This window comes from Pleurodeles waltl, chromosome 1_2 (genome assembly GCF_031143425.1).
Source record: "Pleurodeles waltl isolate 20211129_DDA chromosome 1_2, aPleWal1.hap1.20221129, whole genome shotgun sequence".
In the NCBI taxonomy this organism is placed as follows: Eukaryota; Metazoa; Chordata; class Amphibia; order Caudata; family Salamandridae; genus Pleurodeles; species Pleurodeles waltl.
The window spans coordinates 600,025,891-600,053,242 of NC_090437.1; positions in this window are offsets into that span (position 1 = coordinate 600,025,891).

The window sequence follows — 27,352 nt, forward strand, 5'->3', positions numbered from 1 at the left end:
ACTGTCTTGCATGGGGAGGCAAGCTCTTACCTCCACCAAAGTTGGACAGTTGGATGTTAGGATCTTCAGGACCACTTCAGTCTACCACCTGTGATGCTGGATCCACGCACTTCGTCAGGAGAGGTGACCCAAGCCAACGGTCATCGCTACAGAGGGGTGCCTGCTGAAGCAGGGAAGTGACTCCTTCACTTCAAGGGAGATTCCTTTGTTCTTCTGGTGCAGGCTGAAGATAGGCAGTCCTTGGAGGACGCACAACCTAGAAACAGTTACAGTTGCTGGCAGGAGCTGAAGATACAATGTTGCAGAAGTTGTTTTTGCTTCTTTGTTGCAGTTTGTAGAGATCCTGGAGGGTCCAGATTCAGTTTCTTTGGTAAGAAGGTGAAGTAAAGAATGCAGTGTATTCCTGCTGGAATCTTGCAATCTGAATCTGAAGAACCACCCAAGAGAGAGACTCTAAATAGCACTGAAATGGGGACTGGTCAGCTACACAGGTAAGCACCTATCAGTGGAGGGCTCTGACGTCACCCGCTGGCACTGACCACTAAGATGCTCACAGAGTTTCCTGCCACCTTGGAATCCAAGATGGCAAATCCCAGTGACCCTTTGGAGGAGCTCTGAGCACCCTGGGGTGGTGATGGACAGGGGAGTGGTCACTCCCCTTTTCTTTGTCCAGTTTCGTGCGTGAGCAGGGACCGGGGGTCCCTGAACCAGAGTAGACTGGATTATCGAAGGAGGGCACCATCTGTGCCCTTCAAATCATTTCCAGGGGCTCTGGGAGATTACCCTTCCCTTGCCTGTAACACCCATTTCCAAGGGGAGAGGGTGTAACATCCCTCTCCCAAAAGAAATCCTTTGTTCTGCCTTCCTGGGCTTAAGCTGCTCAAGCAACAGGAGGGCAGAAACCTGTCTGGGAGGTGGCAAGAGCTGGGGCTGCCTGGAAAACCTCAGAAGGCTGTTGTGGCAGTACTCGGGGTCCTCTAAGGAGCCCCCAGAGTGCATGGAATCATACAACTAATGCGTGCAAAAGCCTTTGGGTATGATTCCAACATGTTTGATACCAAACATGGCCATATTTGGAGTTACCATTGTGAAGCTGTACATAGGTGGTGACCCTTGTCCAGTGCACGTGGAAAATGGCATCCCCGCACTCACAAAGTCCTGGAAAATGGTCCTGGAGGGCGTGTGGGCACCTCTGCTAGTGCAGGGGTTCCCTCACACACAGGTACTCTGCACCCAGCCTTCAGGGCTGGAAGGCCTGCAATATGGGTGACTTATAAGTGACCTGGTGCAGTGAAAGGGTGCATGCACCGTTTCACACAGGCTGCAATGGCAGTCCTGTAGAAGCCTTTGCATGGGCTCCCTATGGGTGGCAAAAGAAATGCTGCAGCCCATAGGGATCCCCTGGCAGCCCAGTGCCCTGGGTATCTAGATACCATATTCTAGGGACTTATAAGGGGGAACCAGTATGCCAATTTTGGGTGAAATACTGGGTTACCAGTATGCAGTGACAAATTTTAGAGGAGAGAGAGCATAATCACTAGGGTCCTGGTTAGCAGGCTCCCAGTGAACACAGTTGAACACACTGACATCAGGCAGAAATTGGGGGTAACATGCCAAAAAGAGGGTACTTTCCTACAGGGAGGATGGGTAAATGACAGATGGTCATGATCCTCTCCACCTTCCCTTTCACTTACTGGGACTAAGGCTTCCTCCTCCTCTCTTACAGACTCTTGTTCTGCGGAGGATGTCTCTTCTCTGTTTCCTTCCTCTTCAAAAGAGGTGAGGGCCTCTAAAAGGTCTCCTCTCTTAGCAGTAGCTCTACAGCCAATGCCCCTGGCTTTGCACATTGCCCTCAGATCATTGATCCAGAAGATGGCGAGGATGGGCTGATAGAGGCTCATGACCCTCTCAATTGCACACTGGTTTATCTAAGGAGTTGGGAACTTTTTAAACTTTTGAAAACGTCTTTAACCTAACTACCTTAGCTTCTTTGAAAAAAACGTTTGCAAACTTTTATGGCCTATTGGAATGGGGATGTAACACAGGGCACTAGCAATTCTAATTACCCTTTCCTTTTATTTAAAAAACACTTTTTGAGTCTAAAAGTCAATTGAGGATTTCTTGTCTACTAAAAAATATACTTATCTCTCAGTGGTAAGGCAAAACACAAGTTCAAGATCCACACCCCAAGCAAGGTGCAGGTATTATATAGTATGACTAGGTAATCTTACCATGGAATACTAACACAACACCGAGTAGTGGACCTCGGATTCACTCTTGGTAAACCCTAGCTCAGTCCTGGTAGTGTGGCAAAGAAAAGTCGGGCTACTTAGAGGAACATGGGTAAAGTATTTCACATTACCAACATGGATGACAAGTAATTGACACAACTCAACAGAAATCCAACACCGATTCAGAAGAATAGATTCGTCTTAAACCTTACTTTACGCACCAAAATGAACTTTGTAACATTTGTACAACCGGAGTTATGATGCTTTAAAATATAGTACGTTATAGGTTTAAAAGGCTTCAATTGACGTCAATGGGGAAAAATTGCAGTGTGACCTCGGGCACTTGGAGGGTGGGTTCCAATGAACCAACAGGAACTAAAGGTTCTGCGGGTACCTAGACCAAGAGTCAACAGTCAAACTTTTGTTACCTTGCCCAGAGAGTCCGGATGCAGAGGTGACTTGGCTGTCCTTGGTGCTGAATGGTCTGCAGTGGCTGGTGTGTTTTGCACTCCGTTGCAAAACTTTACTTGTGGGTGGGCACACACTCTACACTTTGGATGTAAAGGTCTTTGGGGGAGCCAGACCAGGAATCGACAGTTGGATCTTCACCACCTCGTCCGGTGTCTCTGGGTGCAGTGGTGGTCTCTAGCTGTCAATCACGGGCTGGTCATGCCAATGATGCTTTTCTGCTCCAGTCAAAGTCATTTCCTTCATGCTGCAAACCCACTGGAGAGGGGTTGCTGGCAACGTTAGACCCTATGCTGGGGGAGTGGTCTGGTGTCGATAAACATTGTGTGGCTGTCGGTTTCTAGACAGGTGACAGACAAGCCTTGGTAGCTGCAAGGGTGTTACACAGACTTTGTGGCTGCTGGAGGTCGTTTGACTGGGAGTGGAGGATTGAAACTTGGCAGGGGCCTCACTCCCCCTCTTTAGATGCTGGACACGGAGTTTCTTTAGGTTCTGGCATTCAGAGACTGTCGGGTTGCAGCTCTTCGATCTCAGCTCACCTTTATTCCTGCAGTTTACAGGGGACGGATACCACCAGTCAGGGGAGTCTTCCTTGGAGTCTCGGTGTCCACTGGGATCCCTCTTGCTGGGACCAATGAGTTTTCACCTTGGGTACACGTCGGGCACTCGGTTCTAGTACTGTCCTTTTAGGTCACTCTGAGGGTCATTCTGACCCTGGCGGCCGGTGGCCGCCAGGGCCACCGACCACGGGAGCACCGCCGACAGGCTGGCGGTGCTCCAATGAGCATTCTGACCGCGGCGGTTCAGCCGCGGTCAGAAGCGGAAAGTCAGCGGTCTCCCGCTGACTTTCCGCTGCTCATTGGAATCCTCCATGGCTGCGGAGCGCGCTCCGCAGCCATGAGGATTCTGACCCCCCCTACCGCCATCCAGTTCATGGCGGGAAAGCCGCCATGAACAGGATGGCGGTAGGGGGGGTAGCGGGGCCCCTGGGGGCCCCTGCCGTGCCCATGCCAATGGCATGGGCACGGCAGGGGCCCCCGTAAGAGGGCCCCAAAATGTATTTCACTGTCTGCCTTGCAGACAGTGAAAAACGCGACGGGTGCAGTAGCACCCTTTGCACCTTCCCACTCCGCCGGCTCGATTACGAGCCGGCATCCTCGTGGGAAGGTCGTTTTCCCCTGGGCTGGCGGGCGGTTTAACTGGAACCGCCCGCCAGCCCAGGGGAAAACTCGTAATACCCGCTGCGGTATTTTGACCGCGGCGCGGTAATTTGGAGGGCGGGATCCTGGCGGGCGGCCTCCGCCGCCCGCCAGGGTCATAATGAGGCCCTCTGTGTCCTCTTCTTCGCGCTAGGGCAGGGTCTAGGTCACGTTGTGGGTGCAGGCCTCTCTTTGTGCTTCTCTCTTCTTTTCCAAGCCAGATCTGAGTTATGGTGCCAAGGGAGCCCCTTAAATCCTGGTTTATGGGGTGTGTAAGGGTGTTTGGGACAGTGGTCAATGGGTTACTGTCCCTGTGGCTAGTCTGCCCCTGAAGTGACGACTTCCTGTGGGGAGTGCATCACTTTTCTACCCAGAACGAACCCACTATTCCTAGGGTCTGCCAAGAAGGCAGAACCTTCCCTTGGCTGTGCAGACCTCCCAGCCCACCTCAAAAGTGTGGCTAGCCTGTGGGAGGTGCATGCCTCCTGCTTATCTAATTATCCATCTGCCTTTCCGGGCAAGACGGGAAGGGCTTTATCCTCTACTGTGGGGACAGCTACTTGCACATCAAAGGTGGGTGAAGCCTTTAAGGCTCACCACCCTGATGAATATCTCACTAGCCAGCCTGTGAGGGAGGAGGTGTGGCCTCCTTCCTGCCCAGGCCCTTTGTCCTTCATCCTGCCAAGGTGCTAACACCGCCAGCAAGAGGTCACAATCTTGTCTGTGGTGGCAGAGGCTCAGGAGAACCAGCCAAAACAGTACAGGACTGGATAACTTAGTGGGCACCCTCAAAGGGTGCCACCTGGGCATCTGCTTTTTAACCCTACACCTGGGCATCTGGTTCAGGGTTAAAAAGGTCAGTGTTTGATACCAAACACAAAAGGATTCGGCTGAGTCATTGCAGAGCTGGACATATGGACAGTGGTCAGATGCCAGTCCACGCTATCCACTGGGCCGCCGGTTGCTCAGGCAAGCATTGCAGTTTAAATGCCAGCAGGGGGGGGGGTCATATTTACTCCTGCACAAATGTCCTCACTCATGGGACAGTGCACCCTGCCACATGGGTTAGAGGGGGCCTGCCTTAGGGGTGACTGACCTGTCCATGGGAAGTAAAAGGGACTCTGCCTGGTGCGGGCAGAGTCTTACTCGAGCAGCGAGATGCTTGTGCTAGCTGACATGGCATCTCTGCAGTTTCTCTTTTAGTTGGGTCAATCAGACTGGCTAAATCTGTGCTGTGTCCGTGCTGATCCTCTTTACCCCTCTTGCCCTGGGTACCATTTACTAGGGACTTACAGGGGTGGTAAGGTGCTTGCCAATTGGCCTATGCATTTCGACATTTACTTTAAGGTAAAGAGCACTGGTGCTGGGGTCTGGTTAGCAGGCCTCAGTACACTGACAGGTCAAAAACCACAGCATCTGGCAGTACAAAGTGGGGGGTGACCATACAAAAAGGGGCACTTTACAAGTAGTGGTGGGCGGTAAACTCCACTCCGCCAGCGGAGTTTGACGAGTTTTGCCACTCCGTGTTTTGCTTGGAGCACGGAGTTTGGCAAACAAACACCTCCAACCTTCGCGTAGTGGAGTTTACCACCCACAAGATCATACGGCCAGAATGCGGGTTGCCTACAGTAAAAATCATGCTTTTTTTTTGCATTGATAATCAGTGCATTCAGTCAAGGAATCTGAAGGGTTTTCATCAAAGCCTGTCTTTTCTGCTGACACACTATCCCAGCAGTACTTCATTTGTTAAAGGGAAAAGAACAGTATATTTATAATGAGCATGCTTATAACACCAAACAGTGCCTTTAGTTAGCAGCAGACCCGTTTTAGACCATAAAATCCATATGATGCTTCCGCCTTTGTTAATCCACTCAGCCCCCTTGGAGAAAAACAAATCGCATACACAGTCTGCACAAAACAGTCTTTTGCTGTGTGCAGCAACTCCAAACAAATGCAGACAACATAGGAAATATGGGCTCAATGTAGAGTGAATGTGCCCCCCACCCCTCCCTTTCCCTCCGAGGTCTTTGCAGAAGTGGATACAATATAGAGCAGAAAGGAGTCATCATACTCAGGCAGGGGGAAATTATGTACTGAACATGTTTACAAGTGGAGGGAGCACTGTTGCAGGGGAGGAAGGGCACCGGAAGCGCACATGCAACACTACAAGGGACAGAGGCTGTCAGCGCTCCGTGTTTTCCAGATGGGTCTCTCTAAATGCACTTTAAGACAGAGACATAGGCAGAGCGCTTTAATAGTGCCAAGAGGAGGCGTATCGCTTTAACAACCCCAGGCTGGCTTGAATTGGACATATTCTTTCATACTTTGACTACATAAGCCCTGCCAAGTGTCACGCATCTTGCCTTAGAATAACGCATTTTCGGTAATTTACCGTGTCCTGAAGTGCTGTAAAACCTCTTGTTCTGTTCCTCAAGCGCCGAGTACTGTTTATCAAAGGCCACAAGGTGGCGCTGTTGTACAAGGGGACGTATAGGATTCTCCATATATTATGATATTTATATGGTTCCCTCGTCTTCTTTGCTTGATTTTGCATGCAAGAAAGTGTCACTCATAGTCGTTGAAAAGTCACTCATAATCACACTGAAATTATGAAAATGTCACACACATAGCAATCTGAAACCTTGGCAGCTATGCTATAACTGGACCCATGCCACGAGATGGCTAGAGGCCAGTCCTGGTTTGGTAAGACTGGGCATATTGGTGCAGAATGGCAGAAACCCTCAGTGGCCCGGGGTGGCTTGTTTCACCAGGGTCCAAGACATTGTGCCCGAGCAGGGAAGACCACTCTTTCCAGGGCACCCTCATCTGAACTCCACAGAGCTGACTGAATTTGGGTGAGTGTAAAGGGCCGGAATGTTTTTCAGAGTTTTTTGGGACGGGGTTGCTTGTGTTAGGACTGGGGCGAAGGACTGATCGTCGAGGCAAGGGTGACCGCTATGTTTTTTTTTTATACTTCTTGGTTAGAAGGAGGTACTCACTCACTGCTATGTGCCATCTTTCTCTCTTCATTTCTATCACTGCCCCTTCTCTGCCTTCTGTCTCTAACAAATCAATAACATAATTTGCAGCGGGCTGACCATTGATAATGTTTTGTTACTGATTGTAAATGTCATGATAGAGTATGTTTTGAAGATGAAGGTAATTTACTGAGTGTATTTTACAGTTTGTCATTGACTGATCGTGGTTGCAACCTTAACTGAGAATGTTTTGTTACGGTAAATGACTGAGCATGCTTCGGAGGAGAGGTCCGTTTACTGAGAATGGTTGTTAATGAAGGTCTAGGAAAATGTTTTGGTCAGAGGACCGTTTACTTAGATTTTTTTCTTACAGTGTCAGTGAGTGAAAATGCTTTGGTGCAGAGGGCCATTTACTGAGAAAGTTTGACTCCCGGGACCGATCATTGAATATACTTTGTTCCCATGAAAGGTATCGCATTGCGTGTTTCGAGCGCTTTGATACACCGGTGCTACCGCGTGATCATTTATGCTTTGTGCACAAGGCTGATCTTCAAAGGGGCACCTGTACAACACTGGATCGATCTAGTATATGTTTTTGGTGCTCATTCGTGAAGATTCTTTACTTTTTGAAAAACTGATGGCTTTATTTATGAAAAATTAGTGTCGCCTTTGCGTCATTTTTTGACGCAAAAGCGACACAACCTTACTAAATATAAAGGCCCTGATTTATGATTTTTTGATGCTAACCTGCGTTAGTGCACGTTTGTGTCAAAAAGTATAGCGCCGGCTTGCGCCCTTCCAGAGCACCAGCTAGGTGCCATATTTAAGGAATGGCGCAAGCCGTCGCTAAGGCTTGGTTAGTGTCAAAATACATGACACTAACCTGGTAGGGGAGGCGTAGGGAAAACTGGAGGTTGTGCGTGAAAGAATGGCGCTTGTCAGGTTAGAGTCAAAATAATGACTCTAACCTGATTAGCGCCATTGTTAGACGCACAACCCCCATGGACATGACTCCTGTCTAAGTAAAGACAGGAGTCATGCCCCCCAGCCCAATGGCCATGGCCAGGGAACTTAAGACCTAACTTGCAGACCCTACTCACTTCTTGGTGACTGACTACACTAGGACAGTCCAAGTATACTACTGAGGTGTTTGTGTGACTAAACTCATTTCCAGCCATCCTCCAGTCTCTTTCACCCCAATCTCACACATGAAACCCCTCACCCCGTGGGGAGATGGCACTGAACACAAGCGATCGTCCAAGAGAAGACTGCTCTCTGCCCTCATGAGAGGCAGGCATGCACAAGGCAAGTCACAGGGTCGAGGCCCCTCATGACAACAAACAAACCATCAGTCCTTGTCCTGTTAACTTTCAGATCCTAACCCTTTGCTGGGTGAGGGCGGCAGAATGGTACAGGTAGATCCCACCCTTCCCTATCCCTCCCCACACCCAATTTATTCATTCTCAACTCTCATAAACAAGATTTTTCTATAAATCACACCTCTCCTGTCGGGATTCTGCATACTTTTATTTATATTATGCTGGGGCAATTTTAAAGAACTCAGCTCACAGATGACAAGAACCTTAGGTAGCATTTCAACCAAAATCTGTTAAATTCTGCTCTGAGCATGACCTGGCCAGCTCTTCCTCCTTTACCCTCTTTATTTATTTCACTCTGTCCTCGTTTTTTCTGTATTCCCTTTTCTTTCCCCACCATTTGTTGCCCCACCCTGGCGTCTTTGTCTTTCCGCTCCTCTCCTTGCTCTTTCCCGCCCCTCATTCCCTTTCTCCCTTCGCTATTCACAGCACTTTCTTTCTTCCTCCATCTCTCTCTGTCACGCGGCCCTTTACCGCCTAGGAAAGGGCCCCGCTTTACACATGGACCTTCATTTGGCAACACACAAAACCTTCCCTTTCAGTTGTAAAGACTTCGGTTTTGTTTTTCCTGAAGCAGAATTTAAGGCATGTGCCAGTTGTGTGTATGTGTGTGTTGGGGGAGCAGGCTTGTAAAAATCCGATTTGTATGATTTTGCTTTCATTTTTAGGGTCGAGCGCACAAGCACTCTGGTCTGTTGTAATCTCTCTGTGGTCTATTAACCACACCCCGCTAGCTATTCATTCTTTGTTGTGCTTGTCTTAAATGGTTAATTTTTATTGGTGCATTTTGTGAAATGTCCCTCCTTTGTGTGCTGAGTTTGCTCCCAGGGGATTTCACTAAGTGAACATTTTTGTTAGCCATCACACTACTTCACTCTTCCTCCTTTTACAGCTTGTGATGGTCCCTCCTCCGGTTTCGGGTTGCCTCACATCCCAGCCTCGATCCTTTCTAGACATTCACACAGGGAGCCAATAACTCTTGTGCTCACGCTCATGGCGGCCGTGGCGCTTTGAATTGACTTGCTTATGTCAACTGTTTTACTCTTCATTTTCAATTTATGTGGCAAGAATAGTTTCGTAGAAATTCACAACGCTAATAGCTCTAACTCGAGCAAATATGAGACCCATTGCATTGCAAATGCGTATTTGTGCTTAATGGAGACGGGGGTGGGGCAGAGAGAGCTGACTACAGCATTTCTAAGTAAAAACGAGCCCTAAAATACATGCTTTGGCACATTGAAGCATGGCCAATCCATGTTTATGGAACAGCCCTGTATATTGTCTATTCTTCTACTTTCACAAAACACAGATCGTTCCTCTAGATAGATATTCAGAGGACACTCTGTGGCTCATTTTCCCAAGGTACTGAGCCTTTTGCATTAATCAGAAGCTTGTTTTGATCACGTGCATTGGGTACCTGCTCTGGCAGTTCATCAAAGCAGACATATTTTGAGGACACACACATGGCAGAGCAAGAATTTAATCTCTCCCTGCAAAGCGTTCACTGAGAAGTAATGAACTTTAAGAAAAACCTGTCTTTGATAGCCTCCCACACACGATGTCTTGCAATGATGTTTTGCCGCTGAATGAAGATGACATGGTGGCGTCAGGGTCGGAACTCCGCCTGCTTGCAGAAGTCCTTGAAATCTCTTGGAGTTTTTTGGTAACTCTGTGGAATTCTGCAGACTTGGGGATGCCGAGGGTAGGTCCCAATGCACAAATCTGCTTTCTTGGGTTCCCGGAGCTAGCAGATGGTTCCACTGTGGAGGTCTTAGTGGAGCGATAAATCAGGGATGTACTGCAGCATGTCGGGCTGTCCAGTATGTTCATAGTGGAGCGTGCTCATAGGGCACTGGTCGCACCTTCTCAGCCTGGCGCTCCTCCGAGGGCTATCATTGCATGTCTTCTGAACTATAAGGATCAAGATTGTATCGGATGGGCTGCTCGTGAAACAAATAAAGCTGTTTTTGAAAACCACAAAATTTCAATTTATCCGGACTATACAAAGAAGGTACAAACACTGAGGAAGGGATTTCTGGAGGTGAAGGCTAAGCTTCGTGCCATGAATATTCAATACAAGTTATTGTACCCAGAACACTTAAAGATGCTTTAGAGAGGCAAATCCCACTTTTTTGACTTCATGGAGGTCTGGAGATGGCTGGAGATGTGGGACAAAGTTGCACCACGTAGACCGGGGCCAGAACCGGCTCGGCTGCTGGTTCTGGCCCCGGTTTGGATGGCAGATTGGAGGAAACGTAGGGAGAACCAGATGGAAGGCTCCTCAGGGCAAGGGGCCAGCTATGACAGAAGAATTTAAATTCAACAGGATGGTACAATGACAATGGTGTCCCCTGGCCTGTCTGCTGGACTGACTGGCACCTGATCTGGGAGTGGAGAGGATTTCCATTGACAGTTAACTTCATTCTTCTTGAGTGAATAGTGTTTTAATGCTTTTCTCAGTGGGGCATGTTAATATGTCAGATGTTTATTGCTTGTGCAGTGAGGGTTACCCAGCCTATAGTGGATCTGAAAAAGATAGGGCATTTTATTGCAAGGGTGGTATTGTCTTTATTGGAACATGATTGATTAGGCATACAGGCACAATGTATTTAGAATACGGGGTGGGGGTGTTTACCTCCACTGCTGTGGTAGGATCTCCTAACTGGGATGTTGGGTGTCTAGGCTGTTGTCCTGGCAGCATTTATAAATATGGGTCTACAGTATGCTTTGATGTATTTGTTTTACTGTTTATCCGGGGTGGGAATGGTGGTTGAGGATTGCTTAGTTAGTGCATGTTTGCATGTGTTTGGATGGTTACAACAACAGTGCATACTTGTATGTGAGAAGTGAGATAAATACTCAATCTACTTTTCCCCTGCAGGAGAGGGGAGGCGGGAGGAGCTCGACAACGGATGGAAAATACAAAGTACTAACATGGAACATCAGGGTCTGAAAGACTACACAGCGCGCTATAGAGTGCATTCTTTCCTGTGGCGGCATAAGGTTCAAATAGCCTGTTTACAGGAAACGCATATGATGGAGAAGGAATCTCAAAAGCTTGCTCAGAAATGGCGGGCCAAGTGTTCTTCTCGTCCTTTTCCTCTTACGCAAGGGGAGTAGCAATATGGGGTGTGCCAGGAGTCCCATTTACACATGTCTACAGCGAAGCTGATGTGGAGGGGCGATATATACTCCTACAGGGTACGTTAGATGGTGTGCCCCTTACCATTCTCACTACTTATGCACCCAACACAGATGATCACTGCTTCTACAATAATATGCACTGTCTCCCAGTCAACAAGAGAATCACCTTCAAACTCCTCACCCATGCTCACAAAGCACTGCACAACACCAGACCAGAGTACCTCAATAAACGACGCTCCTTCTACACCCTGACCCGGCATCTCTGCTCCGCTGACCTCGCTCTCACAACCGTTCCACACATCCGCAGAACTACAACCGGCGGTAGATCATTCTCGCACCTCGCCGCCAAAACGTGGAACACTCTTCCCACCCACCTGCGGCAGACCAAAGACCTCCTTACCTTCAGGAAACTTCCCAAGACGTGACTGTTTGAGCAGTAGCAGCACCTCCCACCCTCCTTCTCCCCCCTCCCCTCCTCAGCACCTTGAGACCCTCATGGGTGAGTAGTGCGCTTTACAAATTCCTGATTGATTGATTGAATATAGCTGAGGTGCTGGGGTTAGGGGTGGGTTCTCCTGTTGTATAGGATGGAGACTACAATTGTATATTGGACGGTGAGAAAGATCGTCACCCCTCTAACCAGGGTACTAAACCGTTAATGATGAGATCCCTCACAGCGGTCATGCATAATTTAGGATTATGGGATGGGTGGAGGGGACCTCACCCGGAGAGTAGGGAAAATACCTGTCACTCTAAGATGCACAACACGTATAATCGTCTGGACCGATTCCTCCTGGGTGGCTTGAATTGCTCGCAAGTCTTGGATATAGCACATTTGAGAAGGTTTTATCTGATCACGCACCTGTACTGATGCAGCTGCAGTGGGGTTCAAATGGCGGGGTGACACGTAGCTGGGCATGCCCTCAGATTTTCTGACAGATGCTGTGTGTCGGGAAGAAATGGCAGTTGCCAATAAGAACTATATGAATTGGGGTACCAAGGCCACCAGAGGGACGGAGTGGGAGGCAATGAAGGCCGTTCTGAGAGGGGTGTGCATAAGCACCACTTGTGGGGTGTGCAGACAACTGGAGCAGGATCTCAAAGACTGGGAGGGGAAACTAGCGGATATACAGCGCCAGACCCTTCTAACGAGGGAGGCAGAAAGAGAGCAGCTCTGATTGTATAGGAAGTGAGACAAATTAGATCATATAGACAGTGGCTACACAGGGAGAGGGACAAATCTGGTAGGTTACTGGCGTGGATCCTAAATCGTGAAGTGGAATCTCCCCCCATTCTGCATATCTGCAATGCTGCAGGTGTACAGGTTACCAATCGCAGGGATATCTTAAAAGTACTGGCAGAACATTTGCAAACAGTGTCATGGCCTGGCCCATCGGTGCCAGACAAGTATCTGGGAGAGTTTCTGCAGCAGAGGCGGCTCCCACAGTTAGACCTTGAGAGTATGAGAGACTTGGAGGCTGAGATAACTCTAGAGGAAGTGGGTGATGCGGTAGAGGCATTGTTTAAATCTAAGACTCCGGGGGGGACGGGTTCCCGGTCGAGCTTTATCAAACATTCTCCCCCCTCCTACAAGAGAAATTATTGACAGTGTTTGAAGAGGCCCAAGCGTGGGGTGTCTTGCCGGAGTCCCTGCGCCAGGGCATTGTTTGTCTGATGCTCAAGACTGGAGTGGATCTGAGTGACTCCTCTTCCTATCGGACGCTCATCATATTGAATTGTGATGTTAAGATCCTTTGTGAGATATTGGCTACTAGGCTGCGTGGAGTGGTTCGGGCTTGGTGCAAGACCAATGTGGTTTTATACCTGGCCGTAGTATGACTTTTAACCTATGTCGTTTGGCACATGTCTTGCATGAAATCGTGGGTGCGGAGGACGAATTGTCACTAGCTTCGTAGATCCTAGAAAAGGCCTTTGATATGGTGGAGTGGGGCTACCTCTTGGCAGTACTGTGGAGAATGGGGTTTGGCCCCCAATTCTGTGGGTGGGTTCGCTTGCTGTATACCGCACCCTCAGTACGTGTTCGGGTGGGAGGGGAAGTGTCGGAGTCCTGGGTCGTTGGTAGGGGAACCAGACAGGGGTGTCCACTTTCACCGCTCCTTTTTGCCTTAGCGATGGAACCAATAGCAGTATGGCTACGTGAGGAATTCGCCTCCTGGGGCATTCGGGTGGGACATATGACCCACATTATTTCGTTATACGCAGATGATGCTTTGGTATACCTTCAATCGCCGAGTATTTTGGTGCACCTGTTGTTGTGGTTGTTGGAGGTGTTTGAGGCTGTATCTGGTCTTAATGTGAATACGCGTAAGTCGGTTTTGTTTCCCCTAGGGCTACTTTGTGGTAAACATCTGAAGGACTTGCCAGTAGTGGGGCTCTGGTGGGAACTGGAGAGTTTCAGATACCTAGGTATCTGGGTTACCCACACTGCAGCGGCACATGAGACATATAATATGGAAAGAGTAGTGACAGGACTTGAGCGCTGAGTATCGTTCTGGAACAGGCCGCCTCTCTCTGTAATGGGAACAGCGGCTATAGCAAAGATGGTGATTCTTCCATGGTGTCTATACCTGGTACAAACTTCTTAATATCCGTTAACCGCTCTGCTCTTTAATTGTTTGGACAGTTTATTGATCTCATTGGTGTAGGCTGGGAGTCACAGTAGAGTGGCACTGTCCACACTGCAGAGGGATCTAGAAGACGAGGGGTTGGCTATACCTAATATTGGGCTATATTACTACGCAGCACACTTACAAAATGCTGCAAAGTGGAGGACTGAGTTGGATGATTGGGAGAAGCAACTATTAGAAGGAATCATGGGCAAGAACAGGTTAGCACACATACTGATGAAAGGTGGTCGTTTGTGAACAGCTGTCCCATATCTGGTCAGAAATACTGCATGGATCTGGAAGCAGGCCATTAAGAAAGTGATTTGCTGTGCTCCCTTTGATAGGAAACTTTAAATATGGGACTTGGCTTCTTTCCGGGATATGAATAATTTCATGTCCATGGGAAGCTGGAGAGCGGGCGGATGTCTTGCAGCAGGGGATTTATACCCCAATGGGGAGTTTATATCCTTTCAGGAAGCACAAAACATGTTTGGTTTGGGACCGGGCCAATTTCTGCAAAATGCCAAGGTGGTAAATGTGGTGCGGGAGATCTGGTGTGATTTCCTGGCCACCGCACCGTCTTCTAAGGTGTTGAACGGGCTGATAAATTGGGGGGATGGGAATCATTTAATTACCTTGTTTTATAGAACTCTTTGGGGGGATCAACCAGGTGCGGTCCATGCGGTGTGGAGGGTTTGGGAGCAGGAGCTAGGGGATCCAATGGAGGACACTGATTGGGCTATGGACGTGTCGCTGGTGCACACAGTTTCATGCAATAATAGATTTAAGCTCCTACATTTCAACTTTGTACAATGTATGTATATTGTACCTAATCGTCTCAGCAAAATTGACCCAACTAGAGAAGCCGGGTGTCCCAGATGTGGCGAATTGGTGCCTCCTTCCTACATCTGGATTGGTCCTGTAGGGAGGTGAAGCAGTTTTGGCGGGAGGTGGCTGGGAAGGTTGAGGAGGTCACGGGTTTGGGCTTTGAAGCAACGCCGTTGAATGCCTCTTAGGAGTGGTAAAGAGACCACGGGGAAGGAACATCCCAAACAGACTAGCATAACTAGCTCTAGTGCTGGCTAGGTGCAGGGTGGCCATAAGCTGGAGGAGCGCTAGGAGCCTATCCATTGATTATTGGATGCAAGATATAATAGAAATGGGGAGCCGCAGAGGAACAACATATGTGGATAACACGCAGAGATGAGTGGGCATTAACTGATTTGATTGCATGTTGAAACTTATTGGAACGTTTTACTGTCACAGATTAATTAAGCTCTGAATGGAGCTCAGATGCTGATGATTGACTAATGGGATTGCACATGTCAGAGACAATGGTGACAATCAACTGTGACTATGTTGAAATTCTGGTACTTATGGTATACATACGAATAGGCTTCCTAAGGGTATTAACCAGTAGAGAGGGCTTCGGCTGCTGTTGACACACATTTCTGACTTTATATGTACTCTGTCATCAGTGAAGATATCTGTGATATGTCATATTACTATGCACTGTATTGTTTTTGTTGGTTCTGCATTATAAAATCAATAAAAACAGAGTTATAAAAACAAAAACAAATCTAAGATATAAATAAACTGTCTTTCACACGTCGATGATTGGCTCCTCTTCTCCTGTTCCCATCATCAGGCTCGTCAAGTAACTCTTTTGCTGCAATCCATACTCCAGTCAGTGCATCCATTATTGGTTCCTGGGAACATTTCAGTCTCACGCATCAAGTTTACATTGTAACGATCTTTAGTAGGAAATGGTTTTACAAGCATTCTCATGAGAAAGTTTAAAACATCTGCAAATTGTTTGGTCAGCACAGTGTGAACACTGAAAGCATTAATTCTCTAGTCTTACAACACATTTTCCACCATTAATTAAACATTGCAGCCTGACATGAGTTTTGCAAACTAGGCCCAAACCTTGCCAACTTATGGCCTAAGGTTAATAAATGATATAAATATAATAAAATCATTAATATGATATACTAATACATTTTTCTCTACATGTGCACATTAACTAATAATAATATGCATTGTCTAAAAGAATTTACATATTTAATGACGGCCACTCAAGTGGGCACATTTTCCAAGTCGCACATTATCTTCTACGTTAGCCTAATTCCATGCAAAATAATAAATGGAAATCATTAGTAATTAATTTGGCTTTGGCAATCCCTCCTCTGCTGACTAAATATGCCATCACACCACACTTTACGTCATTCTATAAAAAAATTGTTTACCTACAATTTGGATTTAATGTAGCTTTTAATTCTTCTTTCCCTTTTCAAATTTTCTCTAAAGTATTTCCCCATTTTAATTTCTTCCCTCCTCTGATCATTCTTCAACTTCTTAATTTTAATCACATGATACAGTTTATAAATTCCCCATTCTCCAGTTGTACAAGTCACAATAGTCAATATTATCTGTATTATTTTCAAAATTATTCTTTTCCCTAGGTTCCCAGCCAATTTCACACAGAAGCAAAACCTTTGCTAACCCTTTCCCAAACTCCAGGCTCTTTTAATTCGGTTAAATCAGAGCTAATATTAGTCAAATTGTTAATAAGACTTCTAACTTTCTTGCTATTGTCTGGAATGAAAGTACAACAATGTTACGATTTCACCGATTTACAAACTCCACCCTCCTTTGCTAAAAGGATATCTAACGCAAGGCAGTTCTGAAGAGTCGTAGATCTTACTACAGCCATTTCTGCATCCATTAGAATCATGGCTCCTGAAAATCTAGTCAGCATGTTATCCACAATAGTAGACAACTTTTTAATTTTCACTGAATTCAAGATAACTCCCACTGAGGGAATCATTGCTTCAAATATATCACCAACTATGCCGGAATAAGATTCCCTTTTTGGTGTAGCATGATACAACCCTCTCAGGTTCTTAAATTGAAAAATCTTTGGGAAGACTATCCACAAGTAAGATGTGCCATACCATCCTCTTGGAAGATGGTAATAGACATTTGGTTCACAGATGTAATAAACTCCTGGAATTTCTGGGTTTTGTTCATTCAACATAAAAGTCCATTTACTCTGGAAAGGGAACACATGTCTACATTCACTCGTTCCCACAAACAATGTGTCAGTTCTAGATTTAGGCCTATATACACAAAGCTTCCCTACGTGTTATGCATCTAAAGCTAATTTCCCCTGTGTTTTGATTTCACTAAATGCAAAGTCATTTCTAAATTGCCTTTTCTCTAAGCCCTTTTCTATCTTCTCCTTCAATGCCTTTCTCCTGTCATCAGTCTGATTTATGAAGCTCTTTTCTACTGGTGTTAACAAGCATGTCAAATTGTTTCCTTGTGTGTAAGCCCTTCTAAAAGTTAATGTAGGCTCAAAGAAACCTCTCATTAATTCTATATCATTTTCTTTAGCTATTCTACTCAAATACTTAATTATAGGAACAAATGAAAATACTACATCATGATTCAAGTAGAAATATTGAATATACTCCTGGTTATAGAATCTTGTTAGTAAAAGACCGCAAGTAATCCCATAAATTAGTGGGAAACTATGACAGGTAATCCCTTCCTCTACTGATGAAGGAAGTTGCGTGCATGCATAACACTCTCTCGCATTCATCGTCTCAACATACTCATCTAATAAATTATAGAAGACAATAGAAGAAAGATCTCCCTGTGCATTTTTGCATGTAAGTATAAGTATATATCATCCCTCTTGAACTTCTGTAATTCTGTAAGTGCAGTAGTCATCTCTAAAGCGGTAACCTTATTGTCCATAGTCTTCCCAATACGACACACTCACAATTAATATCAAGCATACCATCATGCGCACACCCATGTATCTACAATACATACTCTCTCTAATTTGTGTGTTAGGGTTACTCATGGTCTGTAAAGAATTAGAAAGTAGAAAGAATCCAAAAATTATACATATAGCTATGCAACAAAATAAAAATTCCCTTCTACACATATTTACAGCTTTCAGTCTCTTTTCCAGGACTTTCGACAAAAAAAGGCTACTTGTCAAAATCGTCAATTGTCACAAATCAGTTCAGCAACTTGTCAAATCAGTTAACTCAAAATGTCTCTTCCGGTTAATTTCAATTGTCTCTTTTCATTTCTTAGTTTTCTTAACAAATGTAAGTTTATTGATCTCCTTCACGTGCCAAAATATTGAGCTGGAATTTCAAGATAAAAAAAAAACGGCAAAAATTCACTCTGCCAATCACTTGTTGTTGCACACGCCTATTCAGGACGCTGCCCAGGGCCCATCCACCAACCCCCCTCTACATGAGGCCTTCACACACAGCACTTCATGCATTCACGCCCCATGCATCATACTCACCTGTTGGTCTGGAGGCCCATACAGCATTCGGTACTGAGGTAGGACCCCATCCACCAGTCACTCCAACTCCGCCGAGGTGAAGGCAGGGGCCCTTTCCCCAGTGACACGAGCCATGGTCAGTTCCAGACACAGGTCACAGCAGCACTTGCAGTGTAGGTCCTGTCCTGTTGAAGGTCAGGTAGTAAGTGAGTGTACAGATAGAAAATGGCGGTGACGTCCGCGGCGGAGCATACCATCACCATTGGCCACTGTACCCCATAGGGCCCAATGTTAACCAATGAGGTGTTGCACTGTGTTTTTTGACCGCCTCCCGCAATGGCGCAAAACGTCAGCGGAATTACCTCATTTCCACCTGTCCCTCCAAACAGGACAGGCGGACGCCATTTCAGGGGGTGGATGCAGGCCATGGCTCCTAACTGTTTCACAGTACACATATGCACCATTTGGACCTCTCCAACAAAATACTGTTACAATCACGACATGCATTTAAGTGTAGTGGTTGGAATGTCTCAGCCAATATTCTCAATAGTGCTGACCAGAGTGTTGTGTGCCCTTATTAAATACATGCGCAGCTACATCGTTTTCCCCCAGGTGGAGGATTTGGCCACAGTGAAAGCCAATTTCTATGCAATGGGAAATATCCCCAACATTATTGGGGCAATTGATGGTACACATATAGCATTTGTTCCCTCCCCCGGCGAAATGAACAGGTGTTAAAGAGCTTTCACTCTATGAATGTGCAGATGGTGTGCCTTGCGGACCAGTACATCTCCCACGTCAATGCAAAATATCCTGGGTCTGTGCATGATGCCTTCATCCTGAGGAATAGCAGCATCCCATATTTGATGGCTCAACTCCAGAGGCACAGGGTGTGGCTCATAGGTGAGCCCTGGTTCCCACCCAGTGGATGTTGGTGTATGGGTATGGTGTGGGCCCTAAGGGTTGGTGTGTGGCTCACAGTTGTCCCTCGATATTTGCAGGTGACTCTGGTTACCCCAACCTCTCATGGCTACTGACCCCTATGAGGAATCCCAGGACAAGGGCAGAGGAACACTACACTGAGGAACATGAACGAACAAGAAGAATTATAGAGAGGACCTTTGGCCCCCTGAAGGCCAGGTTTCGTTGCCTCCATCTAACAGGTGGATCCCTGTACTACTCACCCAAGAAGGTCTGCCAGATCATCCTGGCATGCTGTATGTTGCACAACCTTGCCTTATGTCGCCAGGTGCCTTTTCTGCAGGAGGATGAGGCTGGAGATGGCCGTGTGGAAGCAGTGGACCCTGTGGACAGTGAAGATGAGGAGGCAGAGGATGAGGACAACATAATTGCAATAATTTGTCAATACTTCCAATAACACACAGGTAAGACAGTGTAACTTCACATTTAATTGACAGTTTTGTGTTTGACATTGTCACTGGCAGGCTGATTTCCCACTTCTATGGCCACTCACTGTACCCTTTGGCATCTCTATTTGCAGATATTTGTGCCCCACCATCGCTCCTGGTGTGTTGACTGCAGCCAACTACTGGTCATTCCTATGTATACATTTCTATACAGTTGATTTTCAATGTTTAAACCTTGTTTAACGAATACGTACTTAAATCATTTGACATACTCCATACTTGTATTTTTTCAAAGGGTGTTTATTTAAGTGCCACAAGGTAGAGGGGGATGTGCAATGGGCTGGGGGATGATGGAGGAAAGTCCAGGTTGGAGTCCAGTCTATTTGTTTCATAGGTGCATTGTCCAAGGTGGCTTGGAAGGGGAGCAATGGCAGTTCAAGGTGGACAGAGGGGGACATAAGGGTGACAATTGGGAGAGTCTTATTTCCTGGCGGGGGTCTTGGCAATAGTCTCTGGCTTCCCAGAGACTATTGCCAAGATTCCCAAATGACGGCGCTCCTGTCAGCGCAGCTGTGTCATGAACGTTTGATGCAGCATTTCGGAGCAACACTCCTGGAACATTTGGAGTGTGACTGGTCTTTGTCATTCAGACCGGTTTTGTATTGTGTGCAGCCCGTGTTCCAGTGCCTTTGGTGCTCTTTTGAACATGCGCTAGAAGTTTGTCTTTCACAGCAGCGCCCCCAGCAATAGATGCTGATCTGTTGATGTTCTAGTTGAGGGTTCATTACCAGACATGCGCACTGAGGCTGCGTTTGCTACGTGAAGCTAATTATGAGCTACCCTTCCTGGAGGAAGTTGCCATCAACTCATCAATGGGCACTGCACGGGATGCCGCCTTGGTTGATACTGGGGCTATGGAACACACCTGCTCCTTGGTCGTTTTTGGCATGGACTTTCCGGTTTTGTCATCTGCCGAAGTGGAAGATCTCTTGCTTTCCATGACTCGTGCTTGATTCGGAACTATCCTAAATTGACATTTTTCATTGAATTCGGTTCTAAGCCGCATGCTAATTTTTTTAATTGGCAAGTAGTATGCTTGTGTGTCCTTTTAACTTGTCAAAATTAAGTAGGGTTTTAGGTATATCTTAGGTTGAGAAATTTTAGTTTTGACTTGAACCACTTTCTACCGACAAGGGGAGGGTGTTGTGTAGCCATTTTAGTTATAGCTCCATGCACGTTAGTTTAATACACTAGGCTGCTGTGCACCTTGACCTAGATATATTTTATTCAGCTTTGCATTGTTATTTTTACAATAACCAGTTTTACGGTTTTAATTTCTTCTATCTAACTGTTTTGCTTAGTTCAGTATTGTGTTCTCAAACAACGCATTCTTGATCACTCTGTGCTTCAGTCAAGGCTACAGTCTGGTGCATTGCCGGTAAACGTGGTAGAAGTTTAGTCTCCAACATTTGTAGAAAATACACATCCTTACGTAGGGACATTTTCTTTAAACATCTGCTGTGTTGATTATAAAAACACTTTCTAGTCCCATTACACGTCAAGAGGGAGATTCCAGCCAGGGAACCACAACTGTATGCTGAATGCTTTGCTGCAGATGCTGACGCAGATTACAGGCCTTTGCTCAGGTATGAGGGTTGATGTCCTCCCAAGGGAACCTGAAAGGCAGGATTAGAGCTTAACATGCCGTGCTCAACATATGATTTAGATAGGAAATAGTCCATCGATTCTAGTGGCAATATGATAGCATAATTCTTATGCTTCACTCTCATTGTCACCATTTTAGTATTGTTGTGTTGTGTCATTCTGGTTATTGCAGCTCAAGCTTTGCTATCCAAAATGCAGTTGTTTTATTAAACCAATCTTTAAAAACTTATACTGCTTTTATTGTCATTTATATATGAGGGCGAATTGTGAGTGAGAGAACCGGATGTGACCTGAGTGACCACGACTTCCCTGAAAAGTACGATATGTCATGCGCTTGGCTGCCCAATCATCTCTACCTTTCAGGAGAGATGAGGCACTGCTAGTTAGCCGGAGCAAAGCTCGGATTTGGAGCGACAAATGTCACCCGCCGTCAGTCAGACTCAGTCCCCCACACTGTGGATGATCTTGCTGCTCAAAATCCAGTAGTCTCATTAGAATAATGAGAGCCTACGCTACACCTGAGGAGGTCTATCTGGATCAAACCCCATTGGTGTATTAGTATGAGGAGAAGCGCCAATGGCCAGTGCTCAGCAGGCTGGTAATAAAGTATCTGGCTTGCCCTGTAGCCAGTGTGTCTGGTGAGCGTGTCACAGTGAGAAGGACCACTCTCTCGCCCCAAAACATCACCATGGTACCTTGAGAAACCATGCAGCCCTTGCTTCATCCATTCAGATAAGAGAATTATGGAGCACTGTTGTACTTTTAGTTTAGGCAATATAATTAGCAATAGCACATTTCTTCGCTCCACTCGTATGGGTCAGATTTTGTAGAATGCACTGCAGAGACTAGGAGAGTATTAGGACAAGGTTACCTAACCACATAAATAATTGTTATACACTATCAGCAGATTTGTAACACATGCTGTGCTTAAAGGAATACACTATCAACAGATTTTAAAAACACGCTGCGTAAAGGCAGCAGTGTGAAGTAAAACACCCCCAAAAAGCTTTTAGGCATAAAGAACTGTAAATAACTATTTATTTTCCCCCGTCCCTAACAAAAAGAATAAATACCTATACCTCCCACCCACAACTGGCCGACCCCTATCCCCAAACATATGTCCTATTCCCAAACCAATTTTCAAAAAATACCTGTCCATTTGTCCGTGTTGAAGAATAACACATAAAAATAGAAAAGTCCTGAAAAAACCCAGTCCCACCCTCTCCACCCACAACAAGCCCCACCCACCAAAATGAAATGTTAACAGAAGCCCAAAGGGGGGTACTAAAGGCAGGCTAGGAGTCTTCTGAGGAGCCCTGCCATACGTGCCTGATAAGCCTCTAACAGCACCAACCTCTGAAGGACGCGGCGTTGGAACACGGTTTCCGAAAGGGGGGGGCAGCAGGGATGATATGATAGCAGGCAGCTGCCCAGCCACTGCGGCGGAGGTGTTGCTGAGCTGGAGGTGCTGGAGGCACTGGGGCCTGGTCCGGTCCCTGGGTACTGGCAACAACTGTTGCCGCCTCATCCTCCTCTTCTTCAAGGATCACCAGCCGCTGGTACTCAGCCCGTATGGCCTCCTGCTTTGTCTGCTGCAATCGGGCTGCTAGTTCCTGCCCTGATGATGGTCCAGCAGGGATAGCTATATCAAGAAAGAAAAAAGAGAAATTTTAAACAATGCTCTGAGCAAAACACTTGTTTAAAATCATGTAGTGTAGTAGCACAGTAGCAGAACATTTGGTGGTCACCTCAGGACATTCAATTTTAAGTTGATAACTGTCACAGCCATATTATGAAGGACAAGTATTCTTCTCTCTCCTATTGTGCTAAATGAATAGTGGCATTGCTAGCTCAACTGGCGCCCTAGTCATACTTGTTACTGTCTGTAGCTGGGGCAGCTGTACTAGTAAATTATTTTATTCTAATGGCCATGTTCTTCTTTGTTCCTGGACTACAAGGCTGATAAATACTAAGAATGAAACACGCCACATAATATAATCAATCATGCAGACATCCTGTCTGCCATAAGTAGGTGGTGGGAAAAGCGATGCACTGCAGTACAGGGAAAGGATTGAGGAATGGGATATAGATTGTATTTGGTGCATTCGCATCATCTCCATCCCATTCAGGAAAAACAAGACACTTACTCATGGACCACTTCTCTCACTGTCCTCATGCAAAAAATACATTTGCTTTGCATTAAGGGTAGGAATCTTCTTAACATACTCAACTGCAGGGTAAGGTAGAGGGGATTAGGATGGGTAGATAGAGTACACACTTTACTGATCAATCAATTCCTCCTCATCATCATTATGTGCCTTAGGTTTGGCTAGTAGTGTGACTCACTGTGATTGGCAAATGTTGAAAGGGAAAAAATAGAACAGAAGTAAATCCATTTTGGAAGCCATAATGAATTATATTAATCACTTTGCTTGAAAAAAGAGGCACAAGCACAGATTGGATTTTTCAAATTATTCAGAAGTCTGGGACAGAACTTAAGAAAGATTAAAGGAGTAAAGTACTAGGAAGTGACAGACACAGTGGACACTGGGAAGAAAGGGAAACACACCTTGTTTTTGCCTTGCCATGCATTGAAAAGTGTTTGACACAGTAACTTAACTTAAGCTGACAAACGCACATTGCACAGCCAACATTGCAGTGCCAATTCTGCCGAATTGAACCATGCAGCTGTTAGGTCATCATGGGTGGCACTGGTCTAAGGTCATAGCTTGGGAGGGAGGCGATGGTAAATGGATGCTGGGATGCATATTACCTGCCTCGCTTGAAAAATACTGTGAGACAAGAAAATATTCTGAAATACCATCCAAACCTTTGATAAACCATTCCAAGCAAGTAAAGTAGGTGAGAAAAATGTCCCTATTCAGAAGAGCTCCGTTGTTTCTTCACTCCAAGCATTTATGTATTCATCATTGCAAATGTGTTTTTCTAGTACTCTTATTCTTTACCCTTGGCTTTGATACACACTATTTAAGCTAAGCTTTACATTCTCTCATCCAGTCCTTCGCCATTTAAAACCATCGAGATTCCAAACATGACTCTCTACTGACCTTTTACCAACAGCCATTTACCCATAAACCATGCATGCATCCTTTCATCCATTCACCTATCCAAGAGATCTAACCCATCCGAGGAGTACGTTAACCCACTCAGGCATGGAATCCTTTCACCCATACCCTTTCGTCCACCTGGACTGCATCCTTTCACCTATATACCCTTTCATCCTTTCTTCACCCACCCATGCATCCTAGCATCCTCATCATCACCCACCTATATGATTATTATACACCCTTTCATCCACACGCACATCTTTTCACTCATATTATATTTGACCTATCCATTCTACTTTCATCCTTCTTTCAATTTTCCAAAACACATCATAGTTCAAGTTCATTTAATGAAACTCAGTCTGCTGAGTTTCAGATAGATGAGGCCACTAATACTTACGCAACTCCCGCTGCATCTGCTAAAGCAGGGTGTTGATGAGTGAGTCAATAACACTAGCACACCCTTGTAGTGACCATGGGCCAGATGCAGGAAACTATTTGCGAGTCGCAAACGGCAAAAAATGCCATTTGCGAGTCGCAAATTCCAGTTTCCAATGCAGAAATGCATTTTGCGAGTCGGGACCGACTCGCAAAATGCATTTCAGAATCGCAAATAGGAAGGGGTGTTCCCTTCCTTTTTGCGATTCGGAGTGGTATGCAATACCACATGCGGTCGCAAATGGTGTCGCAGTTACCATCCACTTGAAGTGGATGGTAACCCACTCTCAAATTGGAAGGGGTCCCCATGGGACCCCTTCCCCTTTGTGAATGGACCACAAATTATTTTTTCAGGGTAGGTAGCGGTCCAAGGGACCACTACCTGCCCTGAAAAAATACCGAAACTAAAGGTTTCGGTTTTTTTTTTAAGTGCAGCTCGTTTTCCTTTAAGGAAAACGGGCTACACTTAAAAAAACAAAAACTGCTTTATTTAAAAGCAGTCACGAACATGGAGGTCTGCTGACTACAGCAGGCCTCCATGTTTGCGAGTGCCCATAGTCGGTATGGGGCAGCAATTTGCGACCCACCTCATTAATATTAATGAGGTGGGTCTTTGCGACCCCATACCAACTCGCGGACGTTCTGCATTGGAAATTGCGACTTGCAATTTGCGAGTTGCTCCGACTCGCAAATTGCAAGTCGCAATTTCCAAATTTGCTACATCTGGCCCAAGATTACTAATAGTCAATAAGCAAGCAATAGAACTTACCACCGCCGCTAATGCCACCGCAGAGACTCCCCTCTCATCCGTTCCCGCGATCATATCTGCGCTGGCATCGCTGGCCCCGTCACTGGTGGTCAGTGCGGCTAAAAAAAACATTACATAATTTAGATGCCACATACGCCTCCCCCTATTGTTTTTTTGTAATAGCAAACTACAACCGTTATACGTCACCATATTTTGGTTACAGACTTCTCCTCTATCAAAATATCAGGTGGGCATTTTGTTGGTTGGCAATTTTTTAAAAGCCAGACAGTCAAGTAAACAAATGGTGGTAATGAAGGAGCAGAACTAAATATTGATGAATCTGAGTTTAGAATTGGTCAATGAAGGACATATTGCCTTGGTTGGCTAATGCAATGGGGCCATCCTCCTCTAACTTCCAACCATAGTGCTAATATACTAATAATACATACACAACATTGGAGGATACAAACAATTACATTATCATGTTCAAAACCCTTTTTTTCCATTTTTTTAATGATTGAGCTGGCGCAAGAAGAAGAAAGCCTTCTCACGAAACATGTGTAGAATACCTTACATGGACATGCAATCTTCAGTACATGTGTTCTCTGAGCCTTACCACCACTCCACAAGATAAGATACATAAGGGGAGAGTTCAAGCTCACTGACAAAGCAGAAGAAAGGAAGCTACGGACAGACTAGTACAGCCAGACAGTTTGAAGTAAAGAAACTTGAAATATAGGAAATAAGCAAATCAGATAATGCAGGGATAAGAAGAATTTACGAAATAGATAAATTGAAGTGGAGTTGGAAAACAATTAGGAGTCAGGCACAGTAAAAAGGTAGAAAATAATTCTAAGAGTGGAGCGGTAACAGTTAGGGAAATAATTATTATTATTAACAACAACAGGAGAACTTACTGGGGTCAGCAGAGCCATCTGTCCCGGCACTTGTGGAAGGGCCACCTTCAGCTGCCTCGCCCGCCTCACCACCAGCCCTCTTTGTGCTCCTGGATGCTGGATGATGTAGGAAAAAATATTAGAAAAGATTAGTGGTACTGATAATATATAATCTCTCCAAGAATATTAAAAGTAAAGGCAAACGCAGTAACATTTCTACATCAGAGGATCAGAGCTCCTGTATAATAATAATACTAGTATCATGGACCATCCTATTCCAAATTTCCTAACCGTTTTCCAAATTTCCTAAACTACCTTTTAGAATTACTAATAAATTGCAGTGAATGATTTATACAGTTCTCATCTCATTCTCAATCTCTCAAAGCATAGATTGGATGCATGCAAAACTACTACAAATCACTGGGAAATTGTTTGGTAGTTGGCACTGTACGAGCTACAAAAAATAAAGTCACAGAGATGTGAGAGAACATGCAAACTCACTAATATTAATATTAATGATGACTATCTTAGACAGGGCATAGGGGGAGTCTCTGCATTACTTCTTAATCAACCCAAGCAAGCATCAAAAACAAGTACAATTAGGTAGCGTTGAACACCTGTCTAGATGACGATCACATAATATTATATTTATAACATAAAGTTAACTTACCTGCGTGTGAGAAGCAGGCTTGCTATTTGGGAAGAAACTATTATAATACAACACAACTAATGATTAATTGTCACTCACCGAACCCCGCAACCTCAAAGCCTAGCAGGTCAAGCAGGTCTGTTTCACGGTCCAGGATATTGGCCCACTGGTGCGTAAGCTGTTGCTGGG